Consider the following 13,271-nt stretch of genomic DNA (forward strand, 5'->3'; position numbering starts at 1 on the left):
ATTGGTCGGTTTCACAGGACACAACCTATGGCCATTGGGCACCATACACCTCCCTCTCACATTGGTTAGCCACTACCGGAGGGAGAGCATGACACGAACAACTGATTTCTCAGTAATACGCTTCACAACAAAACAAAACATATTGCTTGGGCAACAGACGCTTTTTCAATTACAGACCATACCATCTACCATCCACGATACCATCAAGTTTAGCGCACACACCAATTCAGCCACAATTGTCGCTAGTATCCGACGTCCACATGTTTGCAACCAAATCATTGCAACGCCAGAATTAATATCGACCCTAAAAAGTCAAAGGAGGATTGCTGCACAGAAAACCACGTGATCCACCCGAACCACCTAAAACAAGCAATACAAGTGGGCGCCGATATATCAGTGAAAATCAAATCCAAGTTGATCGCACTCCTAAATCAATTCTCCTACGTATTTGCATGGCAACCTACAAACATGACAAGGGTAGACCACAAGGTCATCGAACATAGCCTGAACATTGTGCCAGGAAGTGTCCCGATCAAACAAACAAAAAGGGGGCAAGTTGGAGATAGGAATAAAGCAATCAATGAGGAAGTCGCAAAGCTGGTAGGCACAGAAATCCTCCAGGAAGCAATTTTCCCAACTGGATAGCTAACCTTGTAATGGTAAAGAACCAAGATGGGTCCTTGCAAATGTACATTGATTACTCTGATTTAAACAATGCCTGCCCAAAACATCATTGCCCTCCTCCCGGTGATAGACCAAAAGGTTGAGTCCCTGGAAAGCTTCTAACTCAAATGCTTCTTCAAAGCTTATAAGAGCTATCATCAAGACCAAATGCGTAGAGAATATGCTTATAATCCCTCCCGATTTTCCATAACCTAAAGGGTTGTGTTGACGAAAACCAATTCAAATGGACGGCGAAAGCTGATAAAGCCCTACAACATCTGAAAGAAGCCTTATAGTAGCTCCCGACCATGGAGAGACCCTAAAAATGTACCTAGCAACATCTGACGAGACTATACCGTCAGTACGGATAGTCGAGAGGGATAAGAAGCAGTTGTTGATACATTTTGTGAGTAGAGCGCTGCAGGGTCCAGAGCTCAATTACTGAATCCTACAAAAATTTGTCCTCACATGTAACGCCCGAGTTTCGGGGCTAAGCATTTTTGGTAATATAATAGTTTAGGTCAACTATTGTAACTCTTTTTGAAGTAATAAAGATGAAATATTTGAGTATTATGTGAATTAGGTGTATTTATGTGGTTATTATTTAATTATAAATGTATAATTAATAAAGAATAAAAATAAGCGTCAAAATTAAAGTGTGAGATAAGCCCGATATCTTTATATAAAGTTGTAGTGGTCGAAACAAGGATTCCGGGGATATAAAAAACACCGAAATCCGAGTTATAACGAAGAAGTTATAACCTGTCGAAGTTTCGCGACGGAACCGACACGATACCAGAAAGCGTAAATAGTAAATTTACGATAGAGCAAGATTTAGCCTTAGCAATCTAAACGAAAGTCGTAGAATGCGTTAAACCGAGAGTGTCCATAGAAAGAACTCCCAAATCTGACTTCGTATGAAGAAGTTATGATTTTTTGAAGTTTCGGCTTAGCAGTCTACAGCCTGAAATTCGAATATTAGATCGAGTGATTTTTAGCCGACACAACCTAAAAGAGAATCGAAGATCTCGTTAAGAGTAGCGTAATGAGAAAAATATGGGCGAAAACGGACGTCGGATGAAAAAGTTATGAGAATTTAACAGACCAATCATGTCCCGGCCTGTTGATAATATAAATTTTAAAATAAATTCAAAATTAGCCGACAGAGTCTAAACAAAAGTTGTAGAATACGTTCCTGCCTTTGCGTGGATATAAAGAACGTAAAAAACGGAGCTCGTATGTGGAAGATACGAATTTTTGAAGTTGGGATTCGAAAATGCAAAACCTGGTGCGAGATTGACGACGTGGCGCGATCCCAGCCGCACCTTGCTCCGCACGGTCCTCGCTTCGGATCTTGACACCTGTCCTCGCATTACGCCCAATGTATGAAGTCCGTACGCCCTGCGTACCCTCGCCCTTATCTTTTTCCGGAGTGCAAGACAGCTGGTCCGAGGTGGCAGCCTTATCCGATGAGTATGCCCCGCGTAGCCGAGGACTACGCCCAGCATAGGTCCGAGGCCTCGCAGCTATAAAAGGGGGCCGAGGGCAACGTCATTCTTCACTCCAAAATTCACACTCTCTCTAGTTTCTTTCTCTCTCTAGGGCTGTTAACCTCTCCTAAACCTTAGATAAACCCCCTAGCTCCCGAAGGAAGCCCCGAGGCTTCTGGAGTCCCGAGGAAAGGTGACTTTCGGTTTCGAAACGCTGCTCCAAATAAAGTTCCGGTTTTCTTTAAAATCCGCTGTAAGTGAGCTACGCTTACGCAATTTTTAATATAGCTTTCAAATTATTATAGTAATGTTATTAGGTCTTTAAAATAATTATTTGAGCTATTATGAGTTATATTGAGTGTTATTTAACGCTTATATAATAATAATAATAATAATAATAATAATAATAATAATAATAATAATAGCTAGACAATTAATTAGTCGCGAGTGACGTTAGACTAAACCCTAGTGGTATTGATACTAGGTTTTATCGAAGTAAAATTGTTATAAGAGTATCGAAGCGCTGTCCGAGTGCTGAGTCACCACATTTCAGGTGAGGGCATAGTTACCTTCAGCTTACACATAGATATGAAGTATTTTATATAAATTACGTGCTATGTGTGCATATTATCTGAATACTTGCTATCTATACTGGATGAACGTTTTTATACATGTTTTAAATGATTTAAACTGTATATGTATTTTATATCTATAAAAATGTTGCGGAAAACATGGGTAGATGTAATAGGTGATGTGTGATAAAATGATGAGAGACCTCGATGTTGATGTTGTTGATTCTGTCATCTAGCGGAGTATGGATGACGACCACAAACTCTTCTAGATAGTCCAGTGGAACACTAGCAGGCTCGCAACCTGTAGGTGTTTCTGAACGATGTGTTCACCGGTGTACTGCATCCCCCACATGGTTGCCTTAAGGACATTTACTGCTGAGGAATCCCCTTAGCAGTAGTGTCCATCCCGATGCTGATCCTTAGGCTAGGTCCCTTATGATAGGTGTTTAGGGACGTAAAGTGAGGATAACGGGAACGGGTAATCGGGTTATTGTTGATTGATGGAATTAATAAACTTATTTATTGTGGGTTGAAAACCCTATGTGCTCACCAGGCTCCCCAGCCTGACCCACTCAGTTTCTTGTATTACAGGTAGTGGCGCATGAGCATAGATGAGATGTTTTGGATGAGGGATTACGGATATAGGCCTGTAGATATGAAATAATGTAGTAAGGCTTATATTGTACTGTTTATGCTTTTGATCTGTATCGAACATGACATCCCGAGTCTTTTAATGAAATACATTTCTTTAGAAATGCTTTTGATAAATATTTATCATATTTTGTTTTGGGACAAATTCCGCAACACTTTTATTTAAAATGTTACTCTGATTTTCAAACAAAGCATAAACAAAATCAGTCTTTTCTGGCCGTGAAAATGGGGATGTCACAGTTGGTATTAGAGTATTAGTTTAAGCGAACTAGAAATTTGTAGGATTTCTAGACTTAAACTTAGAATGCTAAGCTATGATTGTGAGGTGTGAGAACTAGCTTATTTTAGGAACTATGCCTAAAATGCTTTTATGTGCTAAATGCTTTGTGCATGATATGCTGTTATTTGTTCGGATCTATGGTCTGTTGCCGACCGGATCTGGAAACCTTATGTGTTTAGGATTCTAAATGTACGACTACTATATTAGAACTAGCATGTAAACGTTTCAGAGTGATTAGGATGATTTAAACATCTATCCTAAATAAAGATCTAAATTCACCTTACTCGGTGTATAGATCAAGATGACAAGGACCCGTAGCGGAAACGTGAATGCAAATGGGGACAGAAACCAATCCGCAGTGATTGAGCAAATACCGGTTGTGGAAGCCACGGCTAAGCCAATAACGATGGTCGGAGTGCAAGCGATGATCCAGGCGATGTTGGATCGTCAAATGGAGGAAACGAGATGTTTGCTCCAGCAAAATCTAGAGGAAGCGACTATTCAAATCGAACAGCCCGAGTTGAACGAAGGGAAACTATAGTGAGACTGTTGGTCAAGCCAACCCACCGATGGTTAGGCAAAACCATCAGGATGGAGGAAATGACGGACATGGATGCAAATACAAGGATTTCATGGCATCCAAGCCACCGAGTCTATCTGGAAGCCCAACACCGGTGGAAGTCATGAACTGGATCTCTGAGATGGAGACGATGTTTTAGAGTTGCGAGTGTAGCAACAGGTAGAAGAACGCTCTCGCGGTTCCTCTGTTGAAATCTGGAGTACTAAGCTGGTGGAAGCTACTAGCCGATTCAATGCCCAAAGGTGAAGCAAGCAAGATGTCATGGGAGGATTTTCTGGTACAGTTGAAGATGCAATACTTCTCTGAGTAGGATCTTCTGGAGATCAACAACGAATTCCAGAACCTGAAGAAGGGAAGAATGAGCGTTACTGAATACGCTGCAAGATTTACAGAGAAAATGAAGCTTGTTCCTCACCTCGTCCCAACTGAACTCTCCAAGGTTAACAAGTTTGCACTTGGTTTACCAGCGGACTTCGGTCCAATGGTCAAGCAAACTACCACTCTGAAAGCCGCCATCTAGGCTGCTAAGAATGTGGAGACCCAGATACGAGAGAAGGGTCTAGAGAGAGCGGAGGTGGGAGAGAAAAGGAAATTTGACGGATCCTTGAGGTCCGGCAAGAAGAGTAAATTCTCGAAGTCTGGTTTGAAAGGAGGAGGAGCAGAAGCGAAGTGGTGTGACAAGTGCAAGAAGAAGCACTCTGGGAAGTGTGACGGAGGAGTCACCTGTTTTAAGTGTGGAAAGCCTGGGCATTATGCCAACGAGTGCACGTTCACTAAGAAGGTCTGTTATGAGTGCAACGAGGAGGGGCACATTTCAAAGGATTGCCCGAAGAAGAAGGAGGCAGGAATACCCAACATACCACCGAAGCCGAAGGCGAGAGCCTTCCAGATGACGCTCGAGGCTACGAAGGAGGCAGCAGATGTCGCTTCAGGTACCTTTCTTGTAAATGGTTTGCCTGCAAATATACTATTTGATTCCGGAGCCAACTACTCCTTTGTGTCGCATAAATTTGGTGGGAAATTAGCATTGCCTGTAGAAAAACTTGATAATGCTCTGATTGTAGAAGTTGTCAGTGGCAAATTCGTACCTGTTAGTGATCGTATTAAGAACATCGTCATCGACCTAAACGGAAACGAATTCCTCGAGGAGCTATTACCCATAGAGCTAAACAGTTTCGACATCGTTTTGGGTATGGATTGGCTTAGCGCCAACGATGTTGAGATTCAATGCCGAAAGAAGATAGTAAGGGTAAACCCACCCGGAAAGGAATCACTTATGGTGTACGGGGACAAACGCAGAGTGAATTCTAGAATCATCTCCCTGATGAAATCCAGAAAATGTTTGTCCAAAGGATGTGCATCATACTTGGCATTCGTAATCGATGCTAAGAAGGAAAAGAAAGAGGTGAAAAATATACCGGTCGTATGTGATTATTCGGAAGTCTTTCCCGAAGATCTTCCTGGATTACCACCTGATAGGCAAGTGGAGTTTCGTATAGACTTGTTACCAGGTACAACACCGATAGCAAAGGCACCTTACCGACTAGCACCGACGAAGATGAAGGAGCTTATGACGCAACTTCAGAAGCTGTTGGACAATGGTTTCATTCGACCTAGTTCATCGCCCTGGGGAGCTCCGGTGTTATTCGTGAAGAAGAAGGACGGAAGCATGAGAATGTGTATAGACTACCGAGAGCTGAATAAGGCAACGGTGAAGACAAGTATCCATTTCCGAGGATTGACGACCTATTCGATCAACTACAAGGTTCGAGCTACTTCTCAAAGATAGATCTTAGGTCGGGATATCATCAGCTGAAAGTGAGAGATCAGGATATTGAGAAGACTGCATTCAGAACGAGATATGGACACTACGAGTTCTTGGTTATGTCGTTTAGACTAACCAATGCTCCAGCAACATTCATGGATTTGATGAATAGGGTTTGTAAACCATTCCTCGATAAATCCGTGATAGTGTTCATCGACGACATTCTGATCTACTCGAAAAGCCAAGAGGAGCATGGCAAGCATCTACGGGAAGTGTTGGAAGTGTTAAAGAAGGAGAAGCTTTACGCTGAGTTCTCCAAATGCGACTTTTGGATACGAGAAGTCCAGTTCTTGGGTCACGTGGTTAACCAAGAAGGGATAATGGTTGACCCCACAAAGATCGAGGCTGTGATGAAGTGGGAACGTCCAAAAAGTCCCACGGAGATTTAGAGCTTTCTAGGATTAGCCGGATATTACCGACAATTTATCCAAGGCTTTTCTTCGATAGTTGCTCCATTTAACAGCGTTGACCCACAAAGGAGCTACGTATACGTGGAGTGAGAAGCACAATGAGGCATTCGAGAAGCTAAAGAATAAGTTATGTGAAGCACCGATACTTTCTCTACCCAATGGAGTTGAAGACTTCGCGGTTTACAGTGACGCATCTGGAGTCGGGTTGGGTTGTGTTCTGACCCAAAGAGAAAAGGTGATAGCATACACATCTCGACAATTGAAAGAGCACGAAAAGAACTATCCCACTCACGATTTGGAGTTGGCAGCGGTAGTATTTACTCTAAAGATATGGAGGCATTATCTCTACGACACGAAGTGTAGGTTGTTCACTGATCATAAGAGTCTCCGGTATCTCTTTAATCAGAAGGAGTTGAACATGAGGCAACGACACTGGCTAGAGCTACTCAAGGACTACGACTGTGAGATACTTTACCACCCCAGTAAAGCAAATGTTGTTGTTGATGCTCTCAGTTGGAAAGTCAACCTTGAAAGGAAAAGGCCAAGAGCGTTGAGAATCGAGGTCGTCTCGACAATTGTGGAAAGTATCAGGAAGGCTCAGGAAGAAGCTTTAGAGAAGAATGACCGAAAGGAAGAACGTTTGGGAAAAACGTTAATGTTCGGTACAAACAGTCGAGGACTGAAGGTATTCCAAGATCGGATTTGGGTACCTAAGACGGGAGGAATAAGAGACCTTTTGATAGAAGAAGCACACAAGACCATGTACTCAATTCATCCCGGTAGCACTAAAATGTATAGGGACCTAAAACCCTACTACTGGTGGCCGACGATGAAGCTCGATGTTGCGAAGTATGTGGCCGAGTGTGTGACATGTGCGAGAGTTAAGGCACAACATCAGAAACTGTATGGGAGTTTAGAACCTTTACCTATACCCACGGGTAAATGGGAAGACATCACCATGGATTTTGTGACTAAACTGCCCAAGACGAAGAACGGACACGACATGATTTGGGTAGTGGTGGATCGTTTCACTTAGAGAGCACACTTCATAGCAGCAAACGAAAAGTGGTCTATCGATAAGCTTGCAAATGCTTACGTAAAGGAAATTATAAGACTTCACGGTGTTCCTCTAACAATTGTATTAGATCGTGGTAGTCGTTTCACGTCGATGTTTTGGAGGAGTCTACAAGAGGAGTTGGGTACAAAGTTATGTTTGAGTACTGCTTACCATCCGTAGACCGTTGGCCAGAGCGAAAGAACGATTCAAACACTGGAAGATATGTTGAGAGCATGTACCCTCGAGTTCCAAGGGAACTGGGATGTAACATCCTGGAATAGCAAGAGTATAGCTGAAGGGCTAATAAAGTAAAATTGGAAGGGGAACTCGGCGAGTCCATGGGTGGACTCGGCGAGTAGAGTCGCGACTTGGTCGCGTGTTAAGTGGCCGACTCGGCGAGTCAGTAAGATGGACTCGACGAGTAGGCGCTGAATGGAGAAAACCCTAAATCCGGAGGTTGGGCCCTATATAAAGAACATTATGTTTCCTCCCCAGCCTCCTTATCATCCCTTGAGTTCCAGAAACCCTAATTTCGTGAGGAAACCCCATTGTTGAGTGAATTGGAGCTTGGAGAGGTGGTTGTTGAAGAGATCTTGAAGGAAAAGAGACTTGGATCAAAGGGCTTTGCAAGGATTCGGGTTAATCTTCTCTTGGAGCTTCCTTTTGAGGTATCATTTCATTGTTTGAGCTGCTATTGTCTAGATTCTTCATTTTGGGGGTGTTAGAGATCATATCTTTTGGTGTTTTGGAGTTTAGAGGTTAGATCTGAGGTTGCTACCTCAGATCTGGAATGGAGAAGGGTTGGAATGCCTGAAAGTCCCTGTGTTTGAGTGTGTAGTGAAGCTATCATGTCCCAAACCCTAGCCCTAAAGTGTAAAAGGCCTAGATCTCTTTGGATTCACGTAAAGTTTGCCACTTTACGTGATGGATGGGTTATAGGAGGCTAGATCTATGTTTTGGATCAATTGCATGGCCTGGAATGCTTCTGTATGGATTCAGACCGGTGGTACTCGGCGAGTCACATGGGTGGACTCGACGAGTTGAATGAAGATGGCCTGGAACTCGACGAGTTGGAAGAACAACTCGGCGAGTAGGTTGAAGATAACCTTAGACTCGACGAGTCTGTTCTTGGACTCGGCGAGTCTTGTCGAAGGGTCCGAATATTTTCTGGTTGAGTCGAGAATCGGTGAGTCAAGGGATGACTCGGTGAGCTGTGTGCGAGTGGACTCAGAGTTGTTGGACTCGGCGAGTCTCGGGGTGACTCGGTGAGTTAGGTTGCGGATTGAGGGAAGTTCTGAGCTTGGGGACTCGGCGAGTCATCGGGTTGACTCGGCGAGTAGAGTCAGTCAGGGGTTGACTTTGACTTTGACCAAGGGTTGACCAGTTGTCTTCCAGGGATATTTTGGTAATTATGGGTATTTAATGAGTTTAGTGCTTTGTTGTTGTTCAATGGAGGAGTTTGTGTCGGAGTTTGGAGTAGCGGGATCTTATCCTTTCAGCCGGCAGTTTCGAGGTGAGTTATCCTCACTATATCAACAGGGTCTAAGGCACCAAGGCTGACCCTTATCGGATTGAGATCCGGGTAGTTGTTGTTATGTTGTTGCCTTGATATGATTGCATCCTGGTAGCTAGGATGGTATATGTTAGAGACCTGATTGAGATCGGTATCCTGAGAGATAGGGTGATGCTATGCTAGTGACCGGTTAGGTCGGTATCCTGGTTAGGATGATGATATGTTATGTGATCTGTTTGATCGGCTTGTTGACTGCGAATTGCTATATGATTTTCTGTTTATGTGCACATGGTTGTTTGGACTGGAGTTGGGTTGAGGCGGGTCCTGCTTTGTGTTGTAGGCCAAGATACCCAGGGCGGACCGGTTGTACCGAATGCCTAGCGAGCGGTACGGATAGGCTGTAGGCCCCAAGAGGGTGGACCAGACGTGCCGAGGCTCAGAGAGCGGACCAGGCCGACTGAAGGCCCGGTGCGGGCGGACCAGTCATATTGTAGACTCAGAGAGTGGACCAGGTGGATTGAAGGCCCGGTGAGGGCGGACCAATCACACTGCAGACTCGATGTATGTGGTTAGATTCGGAGAGTGGACCAGGTAGATTGAAGGCCCGGTGCGGGCGGACCAATCACACTGTAGACTCGAGGTATATGGCTAGACTCGGAGGGTGGACCAGATGGGCTGTTGGCCGGTACGGCGGACCAGTCCCACAGTAGACCCGAAGTGCATGGCTGTTCTGTGATCAGATATGTTATGGAATGTTATGCGTGTATGGTATATGTGGTTGGTATTTTGGGGGTATCTCACTAAGCTTTCGGGTTTACAGTTGTGGTTTAATGTTTTTCAGGTTCTTCAGGAGACCGTGGCAAGGCGAAGGCGTAATCGTACCGCTCCTCGTGTTTATGTTGTGATGAGATTCTGGGAATACTTAAAATAAATTGTATTGAAAACCTTTTTGTAATAACTTTAATGGAATCGGGTTGTTTTCGAAAATTTTAAATTGGTTCAAATTTTTGGTCGTTACATGGGACGAGCACTTACCTCTGGTAGAATTTTCCTACAACAATAGTTTTCACTCGAGCATCAAGATGACACCTTATCAATCCTTATATGGATAGAAGTGTCGTACGACGTCTTGTTGGCTTGAAGCCGGAGAGAAGCAGTTTATGGGCCCCGAGATAGTCCATGAGACTGCTGAGAAATTGAAGGTGATTAGGAAAAGAATGTTAGCAGCTCAGGATCGTTAGAAGAGCTATGCTGACCAGAAAAGACGACTGATGACCTTCGAAGTTGGGGATTCGGTTTGCTAAAAGTCTCACTGTGGAAGGGACTTATAAGATTCAGGAAACAAGGAAAGCTAAGTCCAAGGTTTATTGGACCGTTTAAAGTTCTTCAGAAGATTGGGAACCAAGCTTACAAGCTCGAATTACCCTAAGAACTCGATGGTATACATAACACCTTCCATGTGTGTTATTTGAGGAAATTCACGGGAGATGTTCCCGACATAATTCCAATCTCTGAGTTAAGGATGAATGAGAATAAAAGGCAAATCGAAGAGCCTGAGGCAATTGTTAACCGTAAGACTAAGAAGTTACGACGCAAGATGGTCGAATTAGTGCTAGTCCGATGGAAACATTCGAATGGGCCGAATCTCACCTGGGAAACACAGGATGACATGATGAGTCGCTATCCACATCTGTTTGCTGATGCATGATTCCGGGACGGAATCAACCTAAGGGGAAGAGAATTGTAACGCCCGGGTTTCGGGGCTAAGCATTTTTGGCAATGTAATAGTTTAGGTCAACTATTGTAACTCTTTTTGAAGTAATAAAGATGAAATATTTGAGTATTATGTGAATTATGTGTATTTATGTGCTTATTATTTAATTACAAATGTATAATTAATAAAGAATAAAAATAAGAGTCAAAATTAAAGTGTGAGATAAACCCTATATCTTTATATAAAGTTGTAGTGGTCGAAACAAGGATTCCTGGGATATAAAGAGCGCCGAAATCCGAGTTATAACGAAGAAGTTATGACCTGTCGAAGTTTCGCGACGGAACCGGCACAATACCAGAAAGAGTAAATAGTGAATTTACGATAGAGAGAGATTTAGCCTTAGCGATCTAAATGATAGTCATATAATGCGTTAAACCGAGAGTGTCCATAAAAAGAACGCCCAAATCTGACTTCGTATGAAGAAGTTATGATTTTTCGAAGTTTCGGCTTAGCAGTCTATAGCCTGAAATTCGAATATTAGATCGAGTGATTTTTAGCCGACACAACCTAAACGAGAATCGAATATCTCATTAAGAGTAGCATAACGAGAAAAAGATGGGCGAAAACGGATGTCAGATGAAGAAGTTATGTGAATTTAACAGACCAATCCTGTCCCGGCCTGTTGATAACATAAATTTTAAAATAAATTCAAATTAGCCGATGGAGTCTAAACGAAAGTTGTAGAATACGTTCCCGCCCTCGCGTGGATATAAAGAACGTAAAAAACAAAGCTCGTATGTGGAAGATACAAAATTTTGAAGTTGGGACTCAAAAATGCGAAACCTGGTGCAAGATTGATGACGTGGCGCGATCCCAGCCGTACCTTGCTCGCCACGGTCCTCGCTTCGGATCTTGACACCCGTCCTTGCATTACGCCCAACATCCGAAGTCAGTACGCCGCGCGTACCCTCGCCCTTATCTTCTTCCGGAGTGCAAGACAGCTGGTCCGAGGTGGCAGCCTTATCCGATGACTATGCCCCGCGTAGCCGAGGACTACGCCCAACGTACGTCCGAGGCCTCGCAACTATAAAAGGGGGCCGAGGGCAGCCTCATTCTTCACTCCAAAATTCACTCTCTCTCTAGTTTCTTTCTCTCTCTAGAGCTCCTAACCTCCCCTAAACCCTAGATAAACCCCCTAGCTCCCGAAGGAAGCCCCGAGGCTTCTGGAGTCCCGAGGAAAGGTGTCTTTCGGTTTCGAAACGCTACTCCATATAAAGTTCCGGTTTTCTTTAAAATCCGCTGTAAGTGAGCTACGCTTACGTAATTTTTAATATAGCTTTCAAATTATTATAGTAATGTTATTAGGTCTTTAAAATAATTATTTGGGCTAGTATGAGTTATATTGAGTGTTATTTAACGCTTATATAATAATAATAATAATAGCTAGACAATTAATTAGTCGCGAGTGACGTTAGACTAAACCCTAGTGGTATTGATACTAGATTTTATCGAAGAAAAATTGTTTTAAGAGTATCGAAGCGTTGTCCGAGTGCTGAGTCACCACCTTTCAGGTGAGTGCATAGTTACCTTTAGTTTACACATAGATATGAAGTATTTTATATAAATTACGTGCTAAGTGTGCATATTATCTGAATACTTGTTATCTATGTTGGATGAACATTTTTATACATGTTTTCAATGATTTAAACTGTATATGTATTTTATATCTACGAAAATGCTGGGGAAAACATGGGTAGATGTAATAGGTGATGTGTGATAAAATGATGAGAGGCCTCGATGTTGATGTTGTTGATTCTGTCATCTAGCGGAGTATGGATGACGACCACGGACTCTTCTAGATAGTCCAGTGGAACACTAGCAGGCTCGCAACCTGTAGGTGTTTCTGAACGATGTGTTCACTGGTGTACTCCATCCCCCACATGGTTGCCTTAAGGACATTTATTTGCTGAGGAATCCCCTTAGCAGTAGTGTCCATCCCGATGATGATCCTTAGGCTAGGTCCCTTATGATAGGTGTTTAGGGACGTAAAGTGAGGATAACGGGAACGGGTAATCGGGTTATTGTTGATTGATGAAATTAATAAACTTATTTATTGTGGGTTGAAAACCCTATGTGCTCACCAGGCTCCCCAGCCTGACCCACTCAGTTTCTTGTATTACAGGTAGTGGCGCATGAGCATAGATGAGATGTTTTGGATGAGGGATTACGGATATAGGCCTGTAGATATGAAATAATGTAGTAAGGCTTATATTGTACTGTTTATGCTTTTTATTTGTATCGAACATGACATCCCGAGTCTTTTAATGAAATACATTTCTTTAGAAATGCTTTTGATAAATCTTTATCATATTTTGTTTTTGGACAAACTTCGCAACACTTTTATTTAAAATGTTACTCTGATTTTCAAACAAAGCATAAACAAAATCGGTCTTTTCTGGCCGTGAAAATGGGGATGTCAGATCACACAAATTTATGTAGCCAGTCTCCTTCAATGC

Source organism: Lactuca serriola, chromosome 3, assembly GCF_051521515.1.
Source record: "Lactuca serriola cultivar US96UC23 chromosome 3, Lser_US96UC23_V15, whole genome shotgun sequence".
Classification (NCBI taxonomy): domain Eukaryota; kingdom Viridiplantae; phylum Streptophyta; class Magnoliopsida; order Asterales; family Asteraceae; genus Lactuca; species Lactuca serriola.